The sequence below is a fragment of the Choristoneura fumiferana genome, chromosome 18 (genome assembly GCF_025370935.1).
Source record: "Choristoneura fumiferana chromosome 18, NRCan_CFum_1, whole genome shotgun sequence".
Lineage (NCBI taxonomy): Eukaryota > Metazoa > Arthropoda > Insecta > Lepidoptera > Tortricidae > Choristoneura > Choristoneura fumiferana.
Window position 1 is genome coordinate 15,285,035 of NC_133489.1, and position 23,114 is coordinate 15,308,148.

General features: G+C 37.4%; 2 protein-coding genes across 4 annotated transcripts in view; one reads left to right on the forward strand and one right to left on the reverse strand.

The window, feature by feature from the left end:
* The window catches only part of Oatp30B (Organic anion transporting polypeptide 30B), a 90,597-nt gene that overhangs the window by 66,077 nt on the left and 1,406 nt on the right, over positions 1–23,114 (reverse strand). The window contains exon 2 of one of the 3 annotated variants that reach the window (XM_074101905.1): positions 3,809–3,857. The exons of the other annotated variants lie outside the window; for them this stretch is intronic. The gene's annotated coding sequence lies outside the window, so the exon portion shown is untranslated. The remainder of the gene's footprint in view (positions 1–3,808; positions 3,858–23,114) is intronic. 3 annotated transcript variants of the gene reach the window in all.
* Positions 1–23,114, forward strand: part of LOC141438175 (uncharacterized) — an 87,383-nt gene that overhangs the window by 46,905 nt on the left and 17,364 nt on the right. The gene's annotated exons all lie outside the window — the stretch shown is intronic.

Here is a 23,114-nt window from a genome sequence, read left to right on the forward strand (position 1 = left end):
AACGCCAACCTGCAATATTACGTAACCTTGCAGAGTGGATATGTTGCCAAAACTTCACTCCCGCACACATTCTGCTTTTCGCAGAGAGAATGGCGAAGTTCATTGCAGGCTAAACGTGACTACTGGAAAGTGTTTAACTTCTGGCTGGTGCCGTTTGCAGATTATCTTAATGTATTTTGGTTTATTTCACAAGGTTTTATATAGGATCACGTCGTTTAGAGTTTCTGAATGTAATGTTAGGAGTAAATAGGTAGATTTTAACCATTGTACCGTTGATGTTATTTGCAATATTTTAGAATCTAGATGAACAACCAACAATGACTTCCAGATTATGACCAAAAGAAGGTTGGTATAAGCGTGCTAAAAGCCGTTAGGTAGAGCCGTAAATATAGGCACCTAACCTAACATCTATTAGATTAGCAAATGCGAAGCTAAGATTTATGTGAAACAGGGTGTGCGTTCAAGGCTAGTAGGTATAGGTATTACTTATGCTATGCTATGCGTGCGGTCGATACTTTCCACGTCGAACTTTTCATTCCTAAATTACGACCGGCAATTTACCTCAACACGATATAGCTTTAGTAACACAATGGCCGCTAAAAGCATAACGCTTGTTACCCACTTTCAATCACTTCGTCTCTGCGATTTTAGATTGCATTATCGTTGCGTCACGCGGAGCCCGAGCATCTGACGCTATCGTAAACATTACGGCATAATTGCTGGGTTACAAGAACATAATTATCAAGTGTTTAATGATAATGGTGGTTTTATGCTGTGATTGGTCGTTCATTGTTTATAACTCCGGTTTTTAAAATTGAATCGATCTAGTACACACTTGAGGTCATTTTAAGCAATCAAATTTGTCCTTAATACGAGTGCATTGCCTAGGTATATTGTTTCAAAAAGTGTGGCGGTACCGTGTCCGCACGGCTGCGGCAGCGGCCTCCGCGCCGCGTCACGGAGGGAAAGGCATGAGGCCGCGAGTGGGCGACACTCGCACTGCCCGCTAGGCTAGGATCGATTCTCACGCCGCCTTTTTCGATATCAACCTCACTAACAGGATCTTCAGAATTTAATACATTTAAACATCAAGGTCACTTATTACTAGTTAGGCTTGGTAAAGCAAAGTAATCTTATTAGGTGCACTTAGATAAGACTTAGTAGGTGCCTACCTACTTCATTTTTCTTTAATACATTACATCATTGTTTATATAACGTTATTAATATCAGAGGTTCAGCTATTTTTCAAAAGATCTGTGGTGGTCTATCTCCATCACATTAAGATTACATGAAGGGTCCACGAAAAGAATATGCCTTAGTCACTTTACGTACTCGCAAAGTACTTCATGCTACATTATACATCATTGAATGAAGTACATACAGTATGCATGTACTTCATTCAATGACTTACCATTGAATGTCATAATCTGAAAAAAAATTTTTTTTTACTTTTAAATAAATGTTAACCGTAGTAATTTTTGGCGATGACTATCGATGACTTCAGACCGCTATAACTCAAAAAGTTTCTTAGCTGACTAGACAGACACGTTCTTTCCGTGGACCCTTCATATTTAGTTCCGGATATTTCGATGTATTGGTCACGGGTAAACTCGGATACGACAAACACGGATCTACGCGTCAAAAAATCAGGATCTCATTAAAGGTACTTAATTAAATTACGATTTACATCTCGTAACAGTTACAAGTGTATCCCTACCAATATTATAAATGTGAAAGTAACTGTCTGTCTGTCTGTAACCATTTCCTCCTCTGTTTCATTTACCATGGGTCACCCGCTGAACCGATTTAGAAAAAAATCGGTATAGAGATAGTTGGAGTCCGGGGAAGGACATAGACTGCTTTTTATCACGGAAAAATGCATACCTACATACCGTACCCGCGGGATACTGATAAGCGAATTCTACGCAGACGGGGTTGCGGGCAACTGCTAGTTTACTATAATTAACCGTGAATCACTAAAACTGGTATCGAGTTAAATACAAACTTTTTAAACAACATGTGTCCCTACAAGTATGTTGTGAGGTGAGTGGACACGGTATTATAAATAACAAGAGAGCGGCAGGAAGCAAGATGGCTCTACGTAAACAAAAATTGTACCTACCTACTGCTTCTCAGCGCAGCGGCGACGTGTGTTCTGATTAATCGACAAACAGGTGAAGGCCAGCCATTGTTGTATGAGCAGATAATCAAATAATTGTTTTTGCTGCTGATATCTAAGTATGCCTATTCAGGTTTTTATGCAACGTCTGGCATAAATAGCAGTAAGACCTTATTAAAAACAAAATTAATTAAGATTCATACATATAAGTTAGATTTAGATTCAAGTCTACTATGACTTTGTTTGTAAGAAAACGTGATACTGAGCGGATGGAGATCGGTGCCCGGACCGGTTTACTGGCAAGCGCAAGCAGACATGAATCATTAGCTAGCTAGCCGGTCAACATCAACTGCATGCCTTGTCTTGTTACTCCTTGCATTGAGACATTGTCTGGAGATCTATAGCATTACGACTCTACAATTCAAAGACACGGTCGCTTGTTTCATAGCATAGTTTCACAAATGAAACTGTGTAAAAGATAGCAATCGGCATAAATTCTTAAAACATTACTTCATTTCTTCATCGTATAGTAGCGTTTGAATTATTAACATCAGCAGTGTTTAATGTGAGACTTTAAAACATAGAGAAGTATTTATACATGCTGTAGATCGATGTTTTTCTGCAACCATACTCAAACTAACCTGGCTCACGCAGCATGACTCATCTCCGTATAGCCCGTACAAACACAAACAAAGAATATAATTTAAAGGTTCCAGTGCTTTGACTGCATAAACTCTAACATGGCCCGGTCTTGTTTGAAAAATATTTAGAGCGCATTATTCTGACTCCTGATAAACAAACGTATGTTATCGTGACCCCAGTTACATACAATACAATATGTCGCGTAGCTACTGTGGTCAGAAGTGAGGGGAGGGGAAGATATTTTGTAAGATGTTAGTAGGATGATCCATATACATATATGTATGTCCTAAAATATTTGTTTACTTAACTTTTATGTATGATTAGAACCAATAGCCTATTGAAGTATAAATTAAGAATGTTAATAGCGAAGTGCTTCCCCACTTTTGACCACAATAGCGACTGGTGATATCAATCATATTGTAGCTTGGGATCACGAATGCACATATCAGGTAGGAGTAGGAGTCAAAATGCGGTCAAAATACGAAAACCCGATTGGAGTTTAGTTTAGCAGGTTAGCCCAGGGCCCATGTGGTTCATACGAAAGTGTTTAAACATTTGCTAGAAAGTTGTCATGTAACCCTAGACCGCTGCCAAACTGTAAAAACAATTTAACTTCTTAGCAGAAATAAGCAGCACAGTGAATGTAAAACGAACTATAAATTGCTAATGGCAAGGTTCTCAAATGTTTGTTCCTCCACGTCCCTGTAAGTGCTCTATTGTTTGCATACCATTTCAGACCTTATTCAGCGAGGACGCGCGAGATAATCGTTCCTAAGATAACCCCTCTTCCATGACATATTTTGTCATGGACAATGGTCATCATCAGTATAATAATATACCTAGCGCAAAATGTAATACTGTCGTACTTGTTTAAATGAGATCGAGGTCGATACCCTGCAATCCAGGGTTTTTAGCGACGTACTGGCAATCAGTTCGTAGAAGCAGTCCATCCGAGAACTGGTTGGGTAATAAAATATGTTACATAAATGATGTCGTTAGTGGGTAATTTTCTTTTGATTGGATACAATGTAAAAGCGTTTTAATTACCTTTATGATGACTTATGTTTCAAGAAGTGATTTACTCTCGTTCCAGAACCTGAAACAACACCTTATTATTTTTTTAATACTGACCAGTTAGTGCTAGAATATTGATAAACAAATTGAGCAATTTAAATAGTTGCAGCCATCCGTATTCGGTTTACTGGCACATAACAAATTGATAAATCTTGCAGAACAATGAGTAATAAATCGGGTAAGTTCTCGACCCGTGTCGGCATCCGAATCAAATATGGGCCACTACTCTACGATAAATCGATAAGACCCATCTGTAACCCTATACACGTCAGTCCACATCACCCATAAATAACGGTGATCCCCACAAATGATTTTAAGAATAGTGTTTCTGTTTTTTAAAATTAATATATATTTTTTTCACGATATATGATTATAAGCTAGTTGCTAATATCTTGTAGGGATCTAAATACTCTTGTTATTACTTGATTACGTCGTTCAATCAGAGAATAGTATTGTGCCTATGTATGTTATGTTAACATGTGGCTCCTGTAAAGTGCCTCCGTGGTTATCACTGTACCAACAAACACTTTGGGGTAAACATTTACAGTGACGCTTAAACGTAATGAGCTTATCGCCGTATTCGTTTCTAAACATATTCGTTTTTTTTACTGACAACCATATTTGGTTAAGAGATACGAGCAGTAACTAGCTATATCTCTTTATTTTAACCAGCTCTTTCATTCCACAGACTGGTATGTTTATTTATTAAACCAATATTACCAACAAGGTCTTGCGTGATCAATTTTGTATTTTAACTTAAGAGAGCTACATGTCTGGAATTATGGGGCAGCTATAACATTTATTTCCAGTACAATATTCCTTTTAAATTAACCCTTTAATTTTTATGTACCTCCCGAGAACCGTTAGAGCATTAGAAAACGCGCCTCTCCATAGTTACTATTTGGTAATAATTGCATTTGGAAGAACGGCTAAATTTGTTGAAGCAAAAAAGAAAGTCAGTGATTTCTCGGTTTTTATAACCTAATTCAATGTTTCAATATCGAGTTTGTCCTCGTTTCGTGGCAACTTACCAACGATGGTCGTTTTTATGCGGCAAACAACTTACAGCGATAATCGCGAGGATCAAATGTGGGCGCGACGTGCTTTCACTGCTGGCAACCATATTGGATTGGATACGGAGCATGAGTTCACTGTCACCGTCATTCGTCTTTCCTTAGTACGAAGTAAGTGTTTAACGGTCTCACGGTAAAAAGGACATAGTCGCTCTAGCAACAAAAGTAGCTTTGTTGAGTTTTTTATGATCCTTGTCTTGTAAACCGAAGAAAGAGCATATGTATTTCTGAATATATTTTGATTGTGTAATACATTTATCGTAACCTTGGTTGAATGCAGGACAACAAGGTTCCGGCGTGGCAGCCGCGTGGCATCGGCTGCGTTCAGGAGGTGAGCGACCGAGTACCGGTCATCGGCGCACACGCAAGAACTTCTGATTCATCTGCGCTACTCATAGATCATTGTGCAATAGTTATGTTTTATTTATTTCTACATTCGAAACAGTTCAGCAAACATACCAGTTAAAATATAACAAAAGAAAAAACAGCTAGCTGAACCTAATCTTCATTTCCAATATCAATAACGATGATCATCAATTATTTAAAACTTCGCTCCTCAGTTTTCTTAATCAGATTGTTTATCTGCATTAGAACAACACCCATTCCCACTGTTGACAAGTTCAAGTATCTGGGCTCTATGGTTATACTGTGGATGCCAAATAGATGCCGATGTCGTGTATCAAGTTAATGTACCGTGGCAAAAATGGTGGTCACTAACAGGAGTTTGGTGTGATTCTCACATGCCCGTAAAAGCGAAGGGAAAAGTCTATGAGAAAACAGGTACGGCTTCGCACGTTGGACAGTGGGATACGCGAGCAGAAGGTTCACGTAAAGGAACTTTACACTGGTTAAAGGTCTGTCACAGACAAAATAAGTAGCCCGAGCTATACAGCGATGAGATGCAGTAAAAACTATGAGGTAAAAATTGCGCTGAACTTAATCAAAGAAAGCCTAATTCCCAAAATCGACAACCCAGGACAGACGAACCTGGTGCAAAAATGTGATGAAACCTGACCCCAGTTGACGGGAGCAAGGACCAATATGCCTCAAACGTGTTTTTTATTGACGGACGCAACGCGCCGGGCATCCACAATTTTCTAACTACAAGGTTTTGAATAAAGAAACTGTGACGTGAATTAATATTTACTCATTCAAGTACTATTTACATAATAATAGCTTACTCGTATAATATTAGATTTGTGCACAAAATAAAGGTTAATATAAGCTTTATGACACTAAAGTATCCACGGACGGGTGGAAGCATTTTGGTTTTGGATACCATGGTATCGTCGGACTGTCAAGTGGATAAAGATGAGACCTACATAAATAAGACCTTTAGTACCTACCTGTAACAATTTGGTTTACATCCAAGTTCTACTGGATATCATATTTGCAAGCAATCACCAACTTCAAAGAAATTTATTATGTAAGAGTAAGCGCGTGTATTGTTAAGTAAATGTATTCAAATATAACATACAAGCATTTATATGAAGAGTTAAATAATGTAACTGGAACATCACATGCGTAACTAAATACATCCCACGTAATAAGTGAGGAATTAGCCGTATTTTAATAGGTTTACGTATGACGTCTGCTAATGTTTATGCATGGGAACACCCGCCACAAGCGGTGTTCCTTTCGAGTGGGACTCGAGGAGTTAATGAGTAGACCCAGCCTAATTAGAATGCTAGCCGTGATCCGAGTTGGTCCTGCACTTTCTACTCGCAACAATAGAATCCTAATCCATTGTGAAAACGTGCCTCTTCTGCTTGTAATAACGTTGTTTTTGCCGTGAAGGGCTTGTTGTACATTAGAGAATGGGTAAGTCGAGCCAGACAAAGGATGCTTGGAAAGCGACATCTTATACTATGTTTCTGTTGCATTATGGGATATAGGAACGCTCTGCAAACAAAATGTCTCTTTATAAGTACAGCGAAAGATCTTTTTTTTTATGGAATAGCGGGCATACGAGCAAACGAAGCCGTTTGCATAAGGCAATCGCCTGATGGTAAGCGATTACCGTCGCCCATGGACACCTGCAACACGGGAAGAGTCACAAATGCGTTGCCGCTCTTTTAGGTAGGTAAACGCTCTAGTTCCAAATGTTTTATGTAGAGCCTATCAAAACAGGTAGTTTACAAGATTTTTTTACTTGGCACTTAGGTTACATCCTGGATTACCATGATGGAATGTTACATGGCGATAGTACGATTGCTGCGAAAAAGGCTGCGTTTCACTTACCCCTAGACGTCTAGTACCGATTTGCAATTTATACAAGCAAATTTCAACTACAAGAACAAATTACACGAGGGGCCTAATATTTGTTATATGTATTTAATAGAGGTTAAATAGTCGTTATCAGTATAGTTCGCGAGTCGATGACCTCGGCGAAGTGTCGCAGTGCGCAGCTGTGGCTTGCCGAGCTAGCTCCTGTAGTGTACTTACGTACTCGATGGGAGACCCTCGCTCGGTGAGGATTCCACAATGCTGCCCACATTGTTTGTACAGGACTGCCGCAGTCGCGATGGGATTTGTTCAATTTGATTGCGGGGTTGTTTATACTAGTATCGCAATTACAACAAGCTCAGCCGGCACGTGTATTTGTGCTTTGCTATTCTTTTCGTTAGGATAGATACGAGTATTGCGTTTTAACAACATGTTACAGTTACGTAATGCGAACGTAACGTCATATTAAATATTGTTAATTTACATTTATTTTATACTGCTACTCGCCCCGGCTTCGCACGGGCAAAATAATTAAAAAATGGCCAAGTGCGAGTCGGACTCCCGCACGAAGGGTTCCGTACAGTCACCAGCATTAATATCGGCCACAGCGGAGCGTGCAAAAATATCTGACACGTCCTACCGGCCCTTGAATGGCGTCGTATCAGATATTTAAATGCACGCTTTATAGTGTCAGATATTGGTGCTGGTGACTGTACCTATACCACATTTGACATTAGCAAAAAACGGCATAAAAAAACACGTTTGCTGTGTCGGAGCCCTCCTTAAATATTTAGTTTATTTTATTTTATTTATTAATAAAGTGAATGTAAACTAAACTTATACAAATAACTATTCTGTGAATATTTCAAGCAACTGTATGTTACCGTTATTAATATCGAGCACAAAACGGTAAAAAAAACACGTTTGTTGTATGGGGGCTCCCATACAATAAACGTGTTTTTTTTATAATAATATTTATTTTATCATGTTTTTAGTATTTGTTGTTATAGTGGCAACAGACATACGTCATCTGTGAAAATTTTAACTGTCTAGCTATCACGGTTCATGAGATACACCCTAGTGACAGACAGACGGACAGCGGAGTAGTGGTACCTAATAGGGTCCCGTTTTTATTACCCTTTGGGCACAGAATTCTAAAAAGGTCTCTAATCAAGGGCACTTCACACACATTTTTCAGCTCCATTTCCCAAAAACTACACCGTGCGAAGCCGGGGCGCGTCAACGTAGAGATAAATGCATTTTTTGGTTAGATTGATATTTTTAAATTCGTAATATCTTTTGAATGGAATGTCCGATTTGAATAATTCAAAAAGTAATCTACAGGTATTATAACCATCTCGAATATGAAATTAATTATTTTTGGATAAGGATTAATACAAAGGTATGGATAACGTGGTCTGATTTTAGTCGGCATTTCTGTCAACTTTTGAAATACAATAGTTGGACATATACATATATGCTATCGCGAAGTTTTTTGTAGATATTGATTGATATTCTTTAATATTGTAGAGTATTTTTTTGTTGTCTATCATCAACGGTTTCCACAGCGCATGCGATGAAAGATGTTTTATGGCAACTTTTTTTATACTTTGAATTACACTATTGAAGTTTTAGTACGGAACCCAAATTTTTCTGGTAATAATAAATATAGCCTATAGCACTTTGGAATAAATTGGCAAAGAATTTTTAAAATCGGTTGTAGTTTTTGAGTTAATTCGCAACAAACATCCAAAAATCCAAATCTTTCCTCTTTATAAAATTCGTTTATGGTGTGCCCTCGGGAAGAACTAATTTTTTCGGGTTAAACGTATCTTAAAATAAAACTTACTCTCAATTAGACTTCCTGACTGACTTATTATTTATTCGTACGGTCAAGGACTTTAATTCATGAGCCACCATGGATGGAACCATTTCACAGTAAACGCCATAGTGACATCGGATTAATTAACAAAGAAAATCGTAATGACTTTTTCTTTGAAAAGGTTCCATGGTGGCTCATGAATTGAAGTCCTTGACCGTACTTACATAGGTCAGGTTCAAGTTACAAATATTATTTTTATTGATTGGTTATTTAAAGCTCTAATACATAATGTACTTACTATAATTTATTACGAAGCAATTTTATCACCACATTATTCACTAGTTACCTAGGTATGCGGTTGTTTATCGCCTCGTGTTGGTTTTATTACTACAACATATATTAACAAATAAATAAGCATGAATTGTGATGCTTTCACTTGCAATACATTATGTTGTCGACTTTATTCAGTAAACAAAATAAAACGATTGCTTCGGAATAGTTCTAAGTCCGCGAGCACACGTAAACGCAGGAAAAATATAGACATGTTCCAAAATTATCAATACTATCTATGTACGTCAAACTTATTTCAGAGGAAATGTATGTAAACAAATACTCTGTTTTCCCGACTACAGACAATTTTGTTTTTGTTTACTGATGTGAAAACATCGAACTATAATTTTAAACGATAAATTAAACTTAAAAATCGATTTAATTAGTATGTACAGACGATACGCCATGCGTGTTAAGTGGAATCAAATAGTATTATTTCAGAATCACACTATAAACATTCGACGTGACGCTTTAATTCATATAAGATTACTAAGTGCACGTTGAGAATCGACAAGTCGCGTTTCACCGCATAAGCCTACAGAGTACAGAGACAGAGCCTACTGTTTGATCTAACTATTTCAATTAAAAAATAATGAAAAATCGGTTACTTATTCACATTTTAAGTGAGTCCTATTCATTAATCGATTACCAAAATGTCAAATGTTTTTGCATGGTTTTTGATTCGAGAAATAAGGCTCTTCTAGACTATGATTTAACAAACAATAATTAAAATAAATACATACATAAAACCGGCCAAGTGCGAGTTGAACTCGCGTGAAGAGGGTTCCGTACAATTCCAAAGTCAAAATGTTTACCTCTTATATAAATATTTTTACGATGCTTTTTAAATCAATACAAAGTATCACATTTGATATCCTCACAGTAAGACGCGAGTTAACTACTACTAGCGCTACCTAGTGGTGTTTTAGTGAACTATTTTCCGTAAGTGAAAGTATTATATTGAGTTTACCATTTTATTTTCAATTGATAGAACTCTTACAGGTTTCCCTGTAATCTACAAGCAATGAACTACATTTTGTATTTTTTTTTTTAAATTTTAGGCTCAGTAGTTTTGGATATCAGGGGGGGGGAGGGAATGGTCAATTTATCTTATTTCATTAATAAAATCAAAACTTAAATAGTTTTCATTTTATACAATAATAACAAAAATATATTTGAGATTCTCATAACGAGCCCTTTCATTTGATATATGACACCGTAAGGTTTGCAAAACTTTTTTTAATTCCCTAATTTTCCCCCCGTAAATGACCCTTATTTAAAAAAAAACATTTATTTACATTGCACTATCCTACCAAATTTTACCTGATTTGGTCCAGTAGATTCGGAGCAAATTGGCTGTGCCAGACGGACGGACAGACAGACAGAGGCACGGGTGATGCTATAAAGGGTTCCGTTTGTTTTGTACGGAACCCTAATAATTCATTTATGTGAAAAAGTATTACGGGATCAAGTTAAATGTTACGAAATACGGATAAATTTGTGGTGTTGATCCCTCTACATATTGGGTGATTGATTGTGCAAGAATTTAAACGATATTGGTTTGTTTAAAGGTCTGGCACAGATTATTATAATTTATTGGCAAGTTAAATTTTTGACAAGGATCTTTCGCTTGCCGTTTACTAATCTTCGAGTATTAAACGAAATACTAAATGACCTTTCTCGGTATCCAAAAAGATTAGATACAGATGCACACATGGAAATCATTTTAATTGAACTTTTACGGTGTCTAAGACGATAAAAAGAAAATTTTGAACAAGTTACCCAAAACTACTGGCCGGACCTTTAGCTACGGAAATCAATAAACTATTAAGTAGATATCACTACACCAAGGTCATGTTAATGTTACCTATTGCAGTAGTTCAGTTTGGTATCGCATTATAGTGGATTCTAATCGTAACGTAATACAGTCGGCAGGACAGGGTGACGAAAATTCGAAGATTACTAAGAATAAACGACTGTGTTGGGTGCCATGGGTGGTGCATGTTACTTTATTTAGAATTAAGGAAGATAGCAATGTATTATTTATAAGCCAGAAAGGCCTTGTCGCGCTAGATGCATTTTGTACCTACTGGGCGTTTGTCTGGTTAGCTATTATTCTCATTAATAATGTTTATTTCAGACTAAATTCATATTCATTAATTCCTGTAGAATAAGGTAAGTCGGGGCAAGCGCGCCGGCAGGGGTTAAGCGCGCCTACCATTAAAATATCGAAAAGTATTGATATTGTACTACTAACGACATCTTACAAGTCTTAGGTGCGTGGCTGTAAGATGTCGTTATTAGTGCTTATGATACTTTTCGATATTTTAATGGTAGGCGCGTTTACCCCCTGCTGGCGCGCTTGCCCCGACTTACCTTAAGGGTTAGCAATACTTATATCTAAATTCTAGCACCATACTATTCATTAGGCACCTATTTACATTTTTATTTACAATCCATTGTCATCTTTAAATCCAAATTAAATAATCCTCCACCCAATATCGTCATTTAATTTTATTCATCCTAATCATCGAATAATACAACAGCGTTTAAATTAAAAGCAGTATTGCGACAAAATAAGAAGCCATCTCGTTTACATGCATATTTAAAAATAACCTACTTTTATAGCAAGACAATAGTAAATTAATAATTGAACTAAAACGCCAGGATTTAGTTTAGGTCCTCTACGCTTCAAATGTGTGCTTTCAAGGTTAAATACAAGGGAAAACTACTACGAAACGGATAGGCTTAACGTAATCATCACAATTATACTTGTCATTGTGTTTTGTGCTATTATCTAAACAATCAAGGGGATTATTATTAATAATTGAACTACTATACATTGAATAAGTACTTTATTTTACATAAAATAAAGCAATGTCCAATAGGAGGAACAAAGACGTTTACTAATGTAGTTTCTGCTTATATTAGCACTTTTATAATTACGGAATGAAAACCAACTATGTACTTAGTAAAAAATAGTACCGTAAACTCAGGTTTCTATAGTCCCAGCGTTCATTAATTGTCCAAACGGACTTTTTAACATTTCGAACATCATCTAGGAGGTTTATTGCAGCCTAATCCAATAGAAAATGCACGATGAACCTCCTAGATGACGTTAGCAGTTCTGTAATTGTTCGAAATGTTAAAAAGTCCGTTTGTACTATTGATGAACGCTGGGGCTATAGAAACTTTAGTCTACGGTACCTATACAAAAAACTAACTGCACACTTAAGTGAACCCAACTGCGTTTTAGATGGAACCAGATGATAATGTTATAAATCAAACAAGACGCACGGCAGTGTGTCTGGCCGATGTAAAAAAAGAGCGACACTGTATTGCATATGGATGGCATATAATAAGGCTTCTTTCTCAACTCCTATTAGGATTAAGCTTGACAAACCGCAGACATTTCAAAAAGGTTAATGCGGATTTGGTGTGACACAAACACAATGTTCTGGTGTGGTGACGATCCATCCATCTACCCCAATCCCAATGTTACATTGTAAAACGAACGGCGCGCTGCAGGAAAGGCCACCCGCCAAGGTCACAGTCGCGGACCCGCACCCCGTAACGACATGCCTTTATTAAAATACTGATTCAAATCGGTCAAATTAACTTTAATTGCTGTATTTCGTGTCTCGTACGTAATTAACAAATTGATCCTTGTGTTTTTTAACATTTATATTTCTGTGACTTGATTATTTTTATAGCATTTATTTTCAATGAATTCACATCGATAACATAAGTTTGGTCAATTGTTAACTCATACCTACTCCGGTCAATATAGAGTATAGACATTTCAATTTACATAAATTCGGACAGCTGAATTTTGGTGGAGACCTTGGGTACACCGTTAGGAATAAAGTGTCATAAGTTCCCATTGATCCCATGTGTGCTAAAAAGTTATTCGGATCATTAATGTTTAGTAGCCTAGGCAAAAATTATAGATCTTAAAATTATGTACAAAAATGGTCCTTATACTTTTTTTTCGTAAAAATTACCATTCCTGCCCCGCGCATCGCTCAGTCCCCCACGATACCTTATCATGTACTTCTGCGGATTAGTGGTCAACGCTACACAAAATAAAACAGGTAGCCGGCCGCATTCGGCGAGAGAGAGATAGCTGCAACCGCCTAATAGCCACCGTACGAGTATTAGGCGGACAGACTAATATGAAGACAAAGCTGATTGCCGTTGACAGAGGTTACATACGAGTATTTGAATATCGAAAATTAAAATACCTACGGTTAAAACGTCGATGTTTATCATATCGAAAATGATAATATCGATTGTATCACAATATCGAAAGTTGTTATACCTATGGTCAAAATGTCTAAGATTGAAATGTCGATTGATTAAAATATCGAATGAGTAAAAATGTCGATAGCCAATATATCTAAGGTGTCAATGTCAACATATTTGAATGTCGAAAATTAAAATATCGTACATACAAATCTGCTTTATTTATTGATCCTTTCTCTTAATAGCATTTATTTTACATAATCTAGTCATTTTTAGCACTCGCCGGCCGCTGCCTTAGGTAAGGTTAGTATTGCGTCAAGGCGCGAAGCGCCTCAACTGAGCAGAATAGGAGCTCCACGAAGCGGAGCTCCGTCGACCCTTGATAGTTCATACATAGGATATTCGATACTCTGTACTTCGATATTTATATCTTTCGATGTCACTTTTGTAGATAAATATATTTTCGATATATTGGACGTAGGTTATCTAACCATTCGATAATATACTTTCGTTATATTAATTTTCGATATTTTGAATATCGACATTTTACCCGTAGGTATTTTAACTTTCGATATTCAAATATGTAACCTTGCCCGAAGTAGGTACCTACTTTGACACAAGTTCGTTCGGCGATCGCATTTAGGTGAACAAAATGGTGTAATTGCCGCTTAAAAGCAAATCCGTGCCACTTAATTATACCTATACTATAATAAATCACAAATATGTTTACTAGGTTTAAAAAACATAATAAAACTAAATTGCCAGTCACAGTCACTGAATTACCTGAACATCCGCAGTTCTGGCATTTGTTTGCTAATAGTTAACATGATAACATCGATGCAATTTGGGCTCACGGAGTTAACATTTTGGTGATATTCCATCGTAATTAGAATAACATCAGTGTAGGTACTTATCAGATCTGCAGGTAAGAGAAGTATAATGTCCGGTGACATATACCTGATACTAAGTACCTACGTTTTAAGTATTTTTATTGCACACACCTTACTATCACAATACTATCGTGTTTAAGGCTCATTTTAGGTGTTCACTGGTTTCATTGTTGGGATTGGACGTTTCTTCGGCTTATTTTTAATCCCCGACGCAAAAAGAGGGGTGTTATAAGTTTGACCGCTATATGTGTCTGAGTGACTGTTTGTAGCACCGTAGTTCTTAAACGGATGAACCAATTTGAATGTTTTTTTTATTTGAAAGCACGTCTGTCGCAGGACCGATGAACGGTGGAGCAGTCGAGTCCTCGAATGGAGACCACGGACGGGAAAACGTAGTGTAGGGCGTCCTGAGGCACGGTGGACGGATGACCTTAAGAGGATCGCTGGCAGCGGATGGATGCGAGGGGCTGAAGACAGAGTGTTGTGTATGTCCAGCAGTGGACTGCTGTAGGCTGATGATAATGATGATGATGAGGGTTTTTAGCGATGGTTCTTAGACATGTTTTATCAAAAGCGGACAAGGTTCCTTAGAACATATTCTTCTACGTCTTTAGTTTCTGAGTTTGCCATACTGTACCTATAAATAGTTTAGCATGTGCAAAAAGGAAAGCCCTGTCTGACTTATCAACGACGCCCAGCCCAAACCCATTGACATAAAAAAGCTGAAATAGATTCCCTTCATGGTGTATACAATAATTCCTTATATATACGTAGGTAGGAGGGATTTTGCGGAATACCCGAAGGATCGGAAGTTTTGCAACGGGGCGAAGCCGCAAGCGTAAGTTAGTAATGTACAGTTGCCACTGCCACACGGGATTGTAGAGCCACTTGTAATATGACCATGTACCTAATGCTAGTAATGTACTACGAGTATGTAAGTGTTTTAATGTAGTGATAACGAACATTAAATCAATAAACGAAATTATTGAATTAAAACATATCAAAATACATATGAATATGATGAAAAGTTTTGTTATGCTGCATTTCGATTTACGTTGTTAGGTAGTTCCTTGCCCTCGTCCAACCTATTGTATACCACCGAGTGAGCATGAATGACGGCCGTCAGTTTTCAGGCCTCAAAACGGATGCATGACGTTCATCTCATTCAGGTAACTATAATAAATATCAGCGACAATCTCTAACATGATATCAACTCGGACATTCGAAGGTTTTGTCAAAACCGCGACGCCCATCGTATGCCAAAAACTATACAACATGCGGATGAAACAAATGTACTTAACTCAATGTTATCAATGATGAACAAGATCTACGTCGAAGATAGATTCTGTTTCCAATTCCTAGATTAAGATCTATTAAAGTACCTACCATGTTGCAGCGGTTATTGTTCTCTATCAAGAACCCTAACTGACTGTTTCCTTTACTGTTAGATGATGAGCTACTTACGATAACCCACTGAATTCAGATGGTTTAGTTCTGTTGCGCCAGATATTAAAAATTCGCTCTGCAAACGGAACTAATGGCTGAATAATTTATGATGACTGATCCAAATTTAATTCGTTTAGGACTGATTACAGTTTAAGTAGTCATATGTAATGGCGCATTTGCTTCTGCTAGTAGATTGTACAGTTATATTGTTTCTTTTTGTATATCACGTCACGAATAATATAATTGCGCAAGTCATACTGCAGCTCGTGATCGAACGTCTTTCACTAGACGGGCAGGCTATTCTGTTACGTTAACAATGTTATCCGCACTGATCAGTTCTCGTTCAGACCGACCTTGTTATTTACTTTCATTATATGGAGCAGAGTGAGCTCTATCTACAATTGCCAACGCTATAAAAATGGCAATTACTTTTCTTATATACCTACATAATATTGCTCTGTAATAACAATACAGAATTATTGTTTTAATTAACAGTTCCGTAGGCTCGGCTTTCCTAGAACATTGAGTCTTTAAATAGTTATAGAAACAATTAATATATCATTAACATTAGTGCTCATTCCGTATGATTATTAGCGTTTAACATCCACTTAGTCTAAATAAAGTAAGTAGTAGTAGTTAAGGAAAGAGTTAAAATAAAAGTAAAGAGAGTCATACATAACAACAAATGTGAAGTTTGTTTACTTTTAGTTAAATACCCAAAACAAGTATAGTCACACTTATTACTAAGAAAATGGCCAGAATTGCCCCCCCCCCCCCCTTAATGTGTGCATATGTCCAACTACCTATTGGCACCGACTTCAAAAGAATCACTAGGAAGCGTAAACAGAAACATACCTATTTTGATTTATTTCTGTAGTGCAGTTAATATGTTTTTTTATCCAAGTGTGAATACATGGTTGATTTTTTTAACACAGCGTTTTGCGGGCGATAACGATGTTGTGCAGGACCGTAGATGTATACTGTTGCTTTTGTAAGTGGGCTGATGGTCCCGGCGGTAGCGGCACCGCGCGGCAGCGTTGCGTTTGCGCAACCAGCTTGCGTCAGGGCTCGGCCCCGGCCCGGCCGCACTCGGGCCTCTACTTTTATGCCCATTTATTTTATTTACTTCCAGAGTTGATACTTAACATTAGAGATCAGTTTCGATACCAATAGGTACATATTTCATACTTGAAAAGATCTAAAAATTAACCAAAACAATTACTTTACCTAGGTCGCGGGTGAGCAAAGCAATTGTTTTAGTTCACTGATATGGACCTCCGCAAAGTAACGCCTGTTGCAATAAATTAATGAAAAGCCCTCTTAACCTTGACATTTTATTATTTCCTCGTTACGCGGACACGTATGTGGTTTACGAATTAACTACAATTAAATGGTCGGATCAGTTGGGTCAAGATCTATTCATGGGCTCATATTAGTACACTGATTTGAGCAATTGATGTTGTTGCTGTAAGGTAACTCGACTCGTCACGTCACGTCATCGTATGCTAGGGTTATGTGTGTGAGGTAAATGAAAAGTGCATTATTTGTGACGACCAGATGGCCTAGTGGTTAGAGAACCTGACTACGAAGCTTGAGGTCCCGGGATAGATTCCCGTGTCGGGGCAGATATTTGTATGAAAAATACGAATGTTTGTTCTCGGGTCTTGGTTGTTTAATATGTATTGAAGTATGTATCTATATCTATATAATTATATTTATCCGTTGCTTAGTACCCATAACACAAGCTTTGCTAAGCTTACTTTGGGACTAGGTCAATTGGTGTGAATTGTCTTGTGATATATATATTTTTTAATTTAATATTTATTATTATGGTAGAGTCATCTTACTGTAATAATCCCTGTTACACTTGCAAATAACAACTCAATATAGATTTAAGTCCAAAAGGCATTTTTACAATAACATTTAAATAAATATGTTTATTTTTCTTTATAAATACATTCTTTATAATCAACGGGCATCTTTGAAACAGTTTTTACCTATTAGTATTATCTACCTGCATGCCAAATTTGAAGTCTTTAATATTTATAATTACGGAGTTAGGGCCACTTTGAAGCGAAAATATAAATCCCATTTTATTCCCTATCCCATAGGAATTTTGATAAATCCTGAAAATTATTTTTAGCTGTTAGTATTACCTACTTGCTCGCCAAATTTGAACTCTCTAATAATTATAGTTACGGTAAAAGGTTCAATAATTGAAATTGAAAATACAAATCCTTTTTATTCACTATCCCGTGGGAATTTCGTAAAATCCTGAAAGTAGTTTTTAGCTGTTAGTATTACCTACTTGCATGCTAAATTTGAAGTTTCTAATAATTATAGTTACGCAAATAGGGCCATTTTGAAGTGAAAATATAAATCCCATTTTATTTCCTATCCCGTGGGAATTTTGCTAAATCCTGAAAATTGTTTTTAGCTGTTAGTATTACCTACTTTTTCGCCAAATTTGAAGTCCGTAATAATTATAGTTACGGAAATAGGATCATTCATTAAAAGTGAAAATACAAATCCCATTTATTCACTATCCCGTGGGAATTTCGTAAAATCCTGAAAAGTATTTTTAGCTGTTAGTACCTATTACCTACTTGCATGCCAAATTTGAAGTTTCTAATAATTATAGTTACGGAAATAGGGCCATTTCAAAGTGAAAATATAAATCCCATTTATTCCCTATCCCGTGGGAATTTCGAAAAATCCTTTCTTAGCGGATGCCTACGTCATAACATCTACCTGCATGCCAAATTTCAGCCCGATCCGTCCAGTGGTTTGGGCTGTGCGTTGATAGATCACTATGTCAGTCAGTCACCTTTGAGTTTTATATATTTAGATAAGCTAATATAAAAATAATCTGCTATTCCTGACGCAAAAGTGCCCACGCTCGCGGCATTTCCACGTTGGATAGATGGAATCAATTGTTAATATTATAAATGCGAAAGTGTGTTTGTATGTTTGTCCGTCTTACACGCCGTAACGGAGCGACGGATCGACGTGATTTTTGGCATAGAGATAGTTTATGGGCCCGAGAGTGACATAGGCTACTTTTTATCCCGGAAAAATGCACAGTTCCCGAGGGAACAGCGCGCGATAACCGAATACCACGCGGGCGGAGCCGCGGGCAAAAGCTAGTAGTTTTATATATTATTGTCAACCCTTCACGTAATCGCAAAGAGCGCATAGTTGGCAAGATCAGTGCATTTCTGCCTGCGCTGCGCCGGCGCCTACCGCGGAAGCGCTTACTGAACTGACCCACTTGCTCTTCTGCTAAGCGTGCGCAGCAAAATAGTAGGTATACGAAATTGAATCATTTCAGGTTAAAATTTACATATCGCATGCATCGCAAGTTCGCAATGCGTTTAACTCACGTGCTGCGCTACGACCGCGCTTTCAATTGCATCCGTATTGAACCTTTAATAGAGGTAAGCATGAATGGATGTTAGATTTCACGAACCATGATAATGATAACATTGTTTTGGGGACAAAGAAACTTTATTTAGGTGCAAATTGTCAATTTTATCAACAACGTAACTCATTGTCTCATGAAGGAACACTACGTAGATAAGTACCCTGCTGTCGGGTGTCGAGAGCGTTTCGGTTTCGATGACCGCGAACAATAATTCAATGCAAATTGGTATCCCTCTCTACCTACCTATGAGTACTTGTAGGTACAAATCCATACTTATACATAATATTATAAATGCGAAAGTGTGTTTGTGTGTTTGTATGTATGTTTGTCCGTCTTTCACGTCGAAACGGAGCGACGAATCGACGTGATTTTTGGCATAGAGATAGTTTATGGGCCAGAGAGTGACATAGGCTACTTTTTATCCCGAAAAAATGCACAGTTCCCGAGGGAACAGCGCGCGATAACCGAATTCTACGCGGGCGGAGCCGCGGGCAAAAGCTAGTACCTATCATATGAACACCGTTTTTACCGTCAGCTAAGAATCAATAAAATGTGAAACGCCATAATGCACATAAAAGTAGAAAAACTTCGAACATAAATCATAAATAGCTACCTACCTACCCTGTACTTAAGCAATAATAAATAAGAATGTCTATTTTGTCCAGTTGTAGTAGTTCTTAGCTATAATAATATTCTTCATCATCATCTTATCACAGCCTAAATACCTACATCCCACTGCTAGGCACAGGCCTCCTCTCAGACTGAGAGGGCGAGGACCTAGTTCCCACGTGGGCCAGTGTGGTATGGCAACTTCACATACAGCATTGTATTACTTTGCAGGTTTGTTTATGTTTCTCAACAATGTATTCATTCACCATATAGCTCTTGGTCAATTAAAAATGTAATTTCGCTATCACCTAGTCCTAGACCAATTAAGCTGAAATTTGGCATAGGTATGTAGTTCGATTTGTTCTAGTTATGAGTACAGTACAATTAAGAGGAAAACAAATTGTAACAGAAAATTGTAAAAATAACACAAAAATCAGGAAATAAAATTACTGAGATTAGTAATGGTAACAATTTAACTCAAGGAAAACCATACATATCACTTAGTACTTACACAGGGCCCAAGCCCTTTCATACTGAGCCTGTGCCCTGCAGGGGGACATATATAGGCTGGGATGCTAGCTAGGCTAGCTAGGTATGTGTGACCTAATTAATGATTGAGAGTAAAATGGCTAACTAATCCAAATATATTGTTATTCTGATTTATTGTTAATAATGTTTAATTTCAGTTAGTACTAATTTAATACCATTATAACAAGATAACTGGACTAAATTCAAAATAGTATTTTTACTTCTCATGCTCATAAAATCAATTATCATGTCTTTGAAACGTCACTGTGCAGCAGGTTGGGATAGTATATCGACTGCAGTTGTCAAACAATCTTGCAATACTCTAGTACCTCCTATCACTCATGTGTGCAACTTGTCTTTGGCGAATGGTGTCTTTCCTAGGGCCTTTAAGAAAGCCATGGTTGTACCTATCTACAAGAGTGGGGATGTGGATTGCCTCACGAACTACAGACCGATATCTATACTTACTACCTTTTCGAAAATATTAGAGAAAGTCTTGAGTAACTACCTGACGAATTTCTTAGAGAAATAAAACATCTTATCAAACTGCCAGTACGGTTTTAGGAGAGGTTCATCAACTGTAAACGCTGTGGCCGACCTTAGTGGATGTGTTGCGGATCTGTTAGACAAAAAGAAAAAGTGCTATGGTATTTTCCTCGACTTATCCAAAGCGTTTCTATCCCCATTCTTGTCTCGAAGTTATTTAGTGTCGGTGTAAGGGGTGCAGCTCTCGATATTTTCACTGACTATCTTTCAGATCGTACACAGTCTGTTCGGATTGGTGCCTATGTGAGCGATGAGAGGCGTATTGCTTGTGGTGTGCCCCAAGGCAGCCTCCTAGGCCCAACTTTATTCTTGATATATATCAACGATCTCTTCAGCTTAGCATTACCAAATTGTAGGGTCTTTGCTTATGCCGATGACACGGCACTAGTGGCGTCCGGGAACACTTGGGAAAGTGCTAAAACTAGTGCCGAGCTTTCTCTGTGGATTGTAGGAAAGTGGCTCGCTAGGAATTTACTCACGTTAAATGTCCAAAAAACCAACATTTTACGTTTCTTTCTACCGCATTCCCCTGAACCCCCTGATTGGACTGGCTCTGTCATTGCCCATGCCTGTGATGATCCTCATTTGGGATGCGGCTGCTCGGCTCTTGAGCGCTCTATTAGCGTTAAGTATTTGGGGGTCTACGTTGATGAGCAGCTCAGCTGGCGCCCCCAAGTGAACGCATTGATAGCGAGAGTTAGAAAACTTATTTTTATATTCAAAAACCTGCGATACTCTGCTAAATTGGACGTTATGAGAACCGTATACACTGCGCTCTGTGAGTCAATCCTGTCCTATTGCATTCCGGTTTGGGGTAGCTGCTATAAAACTCTAAACCTTGGCCTGGAAAGGGCTCAAAGAGCTGTTCTCAAGGTCATGAATTTTAAGCGTCGTGACTACGCAACTTCTAAACTGTATGCCGAGTGCCGTGTCCTGTCGGTCCGAAAGCTGTACATTTTGCGTACTGTTTTACGACGTCACTCTATGTTACCTTTTGTGGCGGACATAAGTCAATCACGTCGCGGAACTCTTGTGTGCCCTCGGGTCTTATACCGTACTAAATGTGCTCGGCGTCAGTACGATGCAATGAGTTGCAGGCTTTACAATGAAATTCACAAAATTAATCCGATTTACAACCTAAGTAAATTTGAAGTGAAAAACAAACTGACAACATGGCTCCTAGAATTGGATTATGATCAAGTCGAAGCGTATGTTTCTGTATGAACTCATATACTCGGTTGACTTCGTTTGCTATTATTATTGTTGTTAAATTTTTGAGACTCAGAATTGTAGTTTTATTATTATGATTATTATTATTTTTTTTTTTTTTTACTTTCAAAATTTAGGCGTAGGAACATAGATCTTGCATTATTTAGACACGTTTTTGTGATGCCTTAAGTGCATGGTTGCGTATGGTCGGCCACTAACTCCTATAATACAAGTTTTTACTTAGCTTAGGAGTTAGAGGGTTAACTGTTGTGTGAACATGTACCTACAGCAAATTGTTTCCTACCACCATATTGTTATCTTTTTTATAAATATTTGTTGTTGTATATTTTTTTTTTTTTTTTTATATGCAATAAACTAAACTAAAGTTTGTGTTTTTGCTGGATCTAGGCGACATAAAATGACTTTTTATCCTCTAGTGCATGAAGTAATATCTTCTTCTAAGACCAAGGTAATCTAATCAGGTGTCAACAGCCACAAACAAAAAAGTTTGTAGGTACCTACATATTTTTTTAATAATTTTTAATTTGTATAAAACTAAAAACCAATCATATCAGTCAAAATAAATCAATAAACTAAAAAAATATAAATATATAATAATGCATGAAAAATAACAGGTACCTACATAGAAAGTGGACAAATGCTTCCACTGTTGCTATTTCATATACACATATTTCCCTTCAACATGTCTATTCACCCTCGCCGTACCGGCATGGGTGGCTATATGATTGTCTCGAGTAAAATGGCTTGTTTTATGCTCTCATTGTACAATCAACTATTTTTAGCAACTTATAATCTGAAAATCCATATAATTATGAAAGAAAACTTAGTAAATATTGTGACCCATAAAGAAAAATACTTATTGAATTGAATGTGATTTTTTTTATGGAAATTTTGTCTCTGGCATGACCTT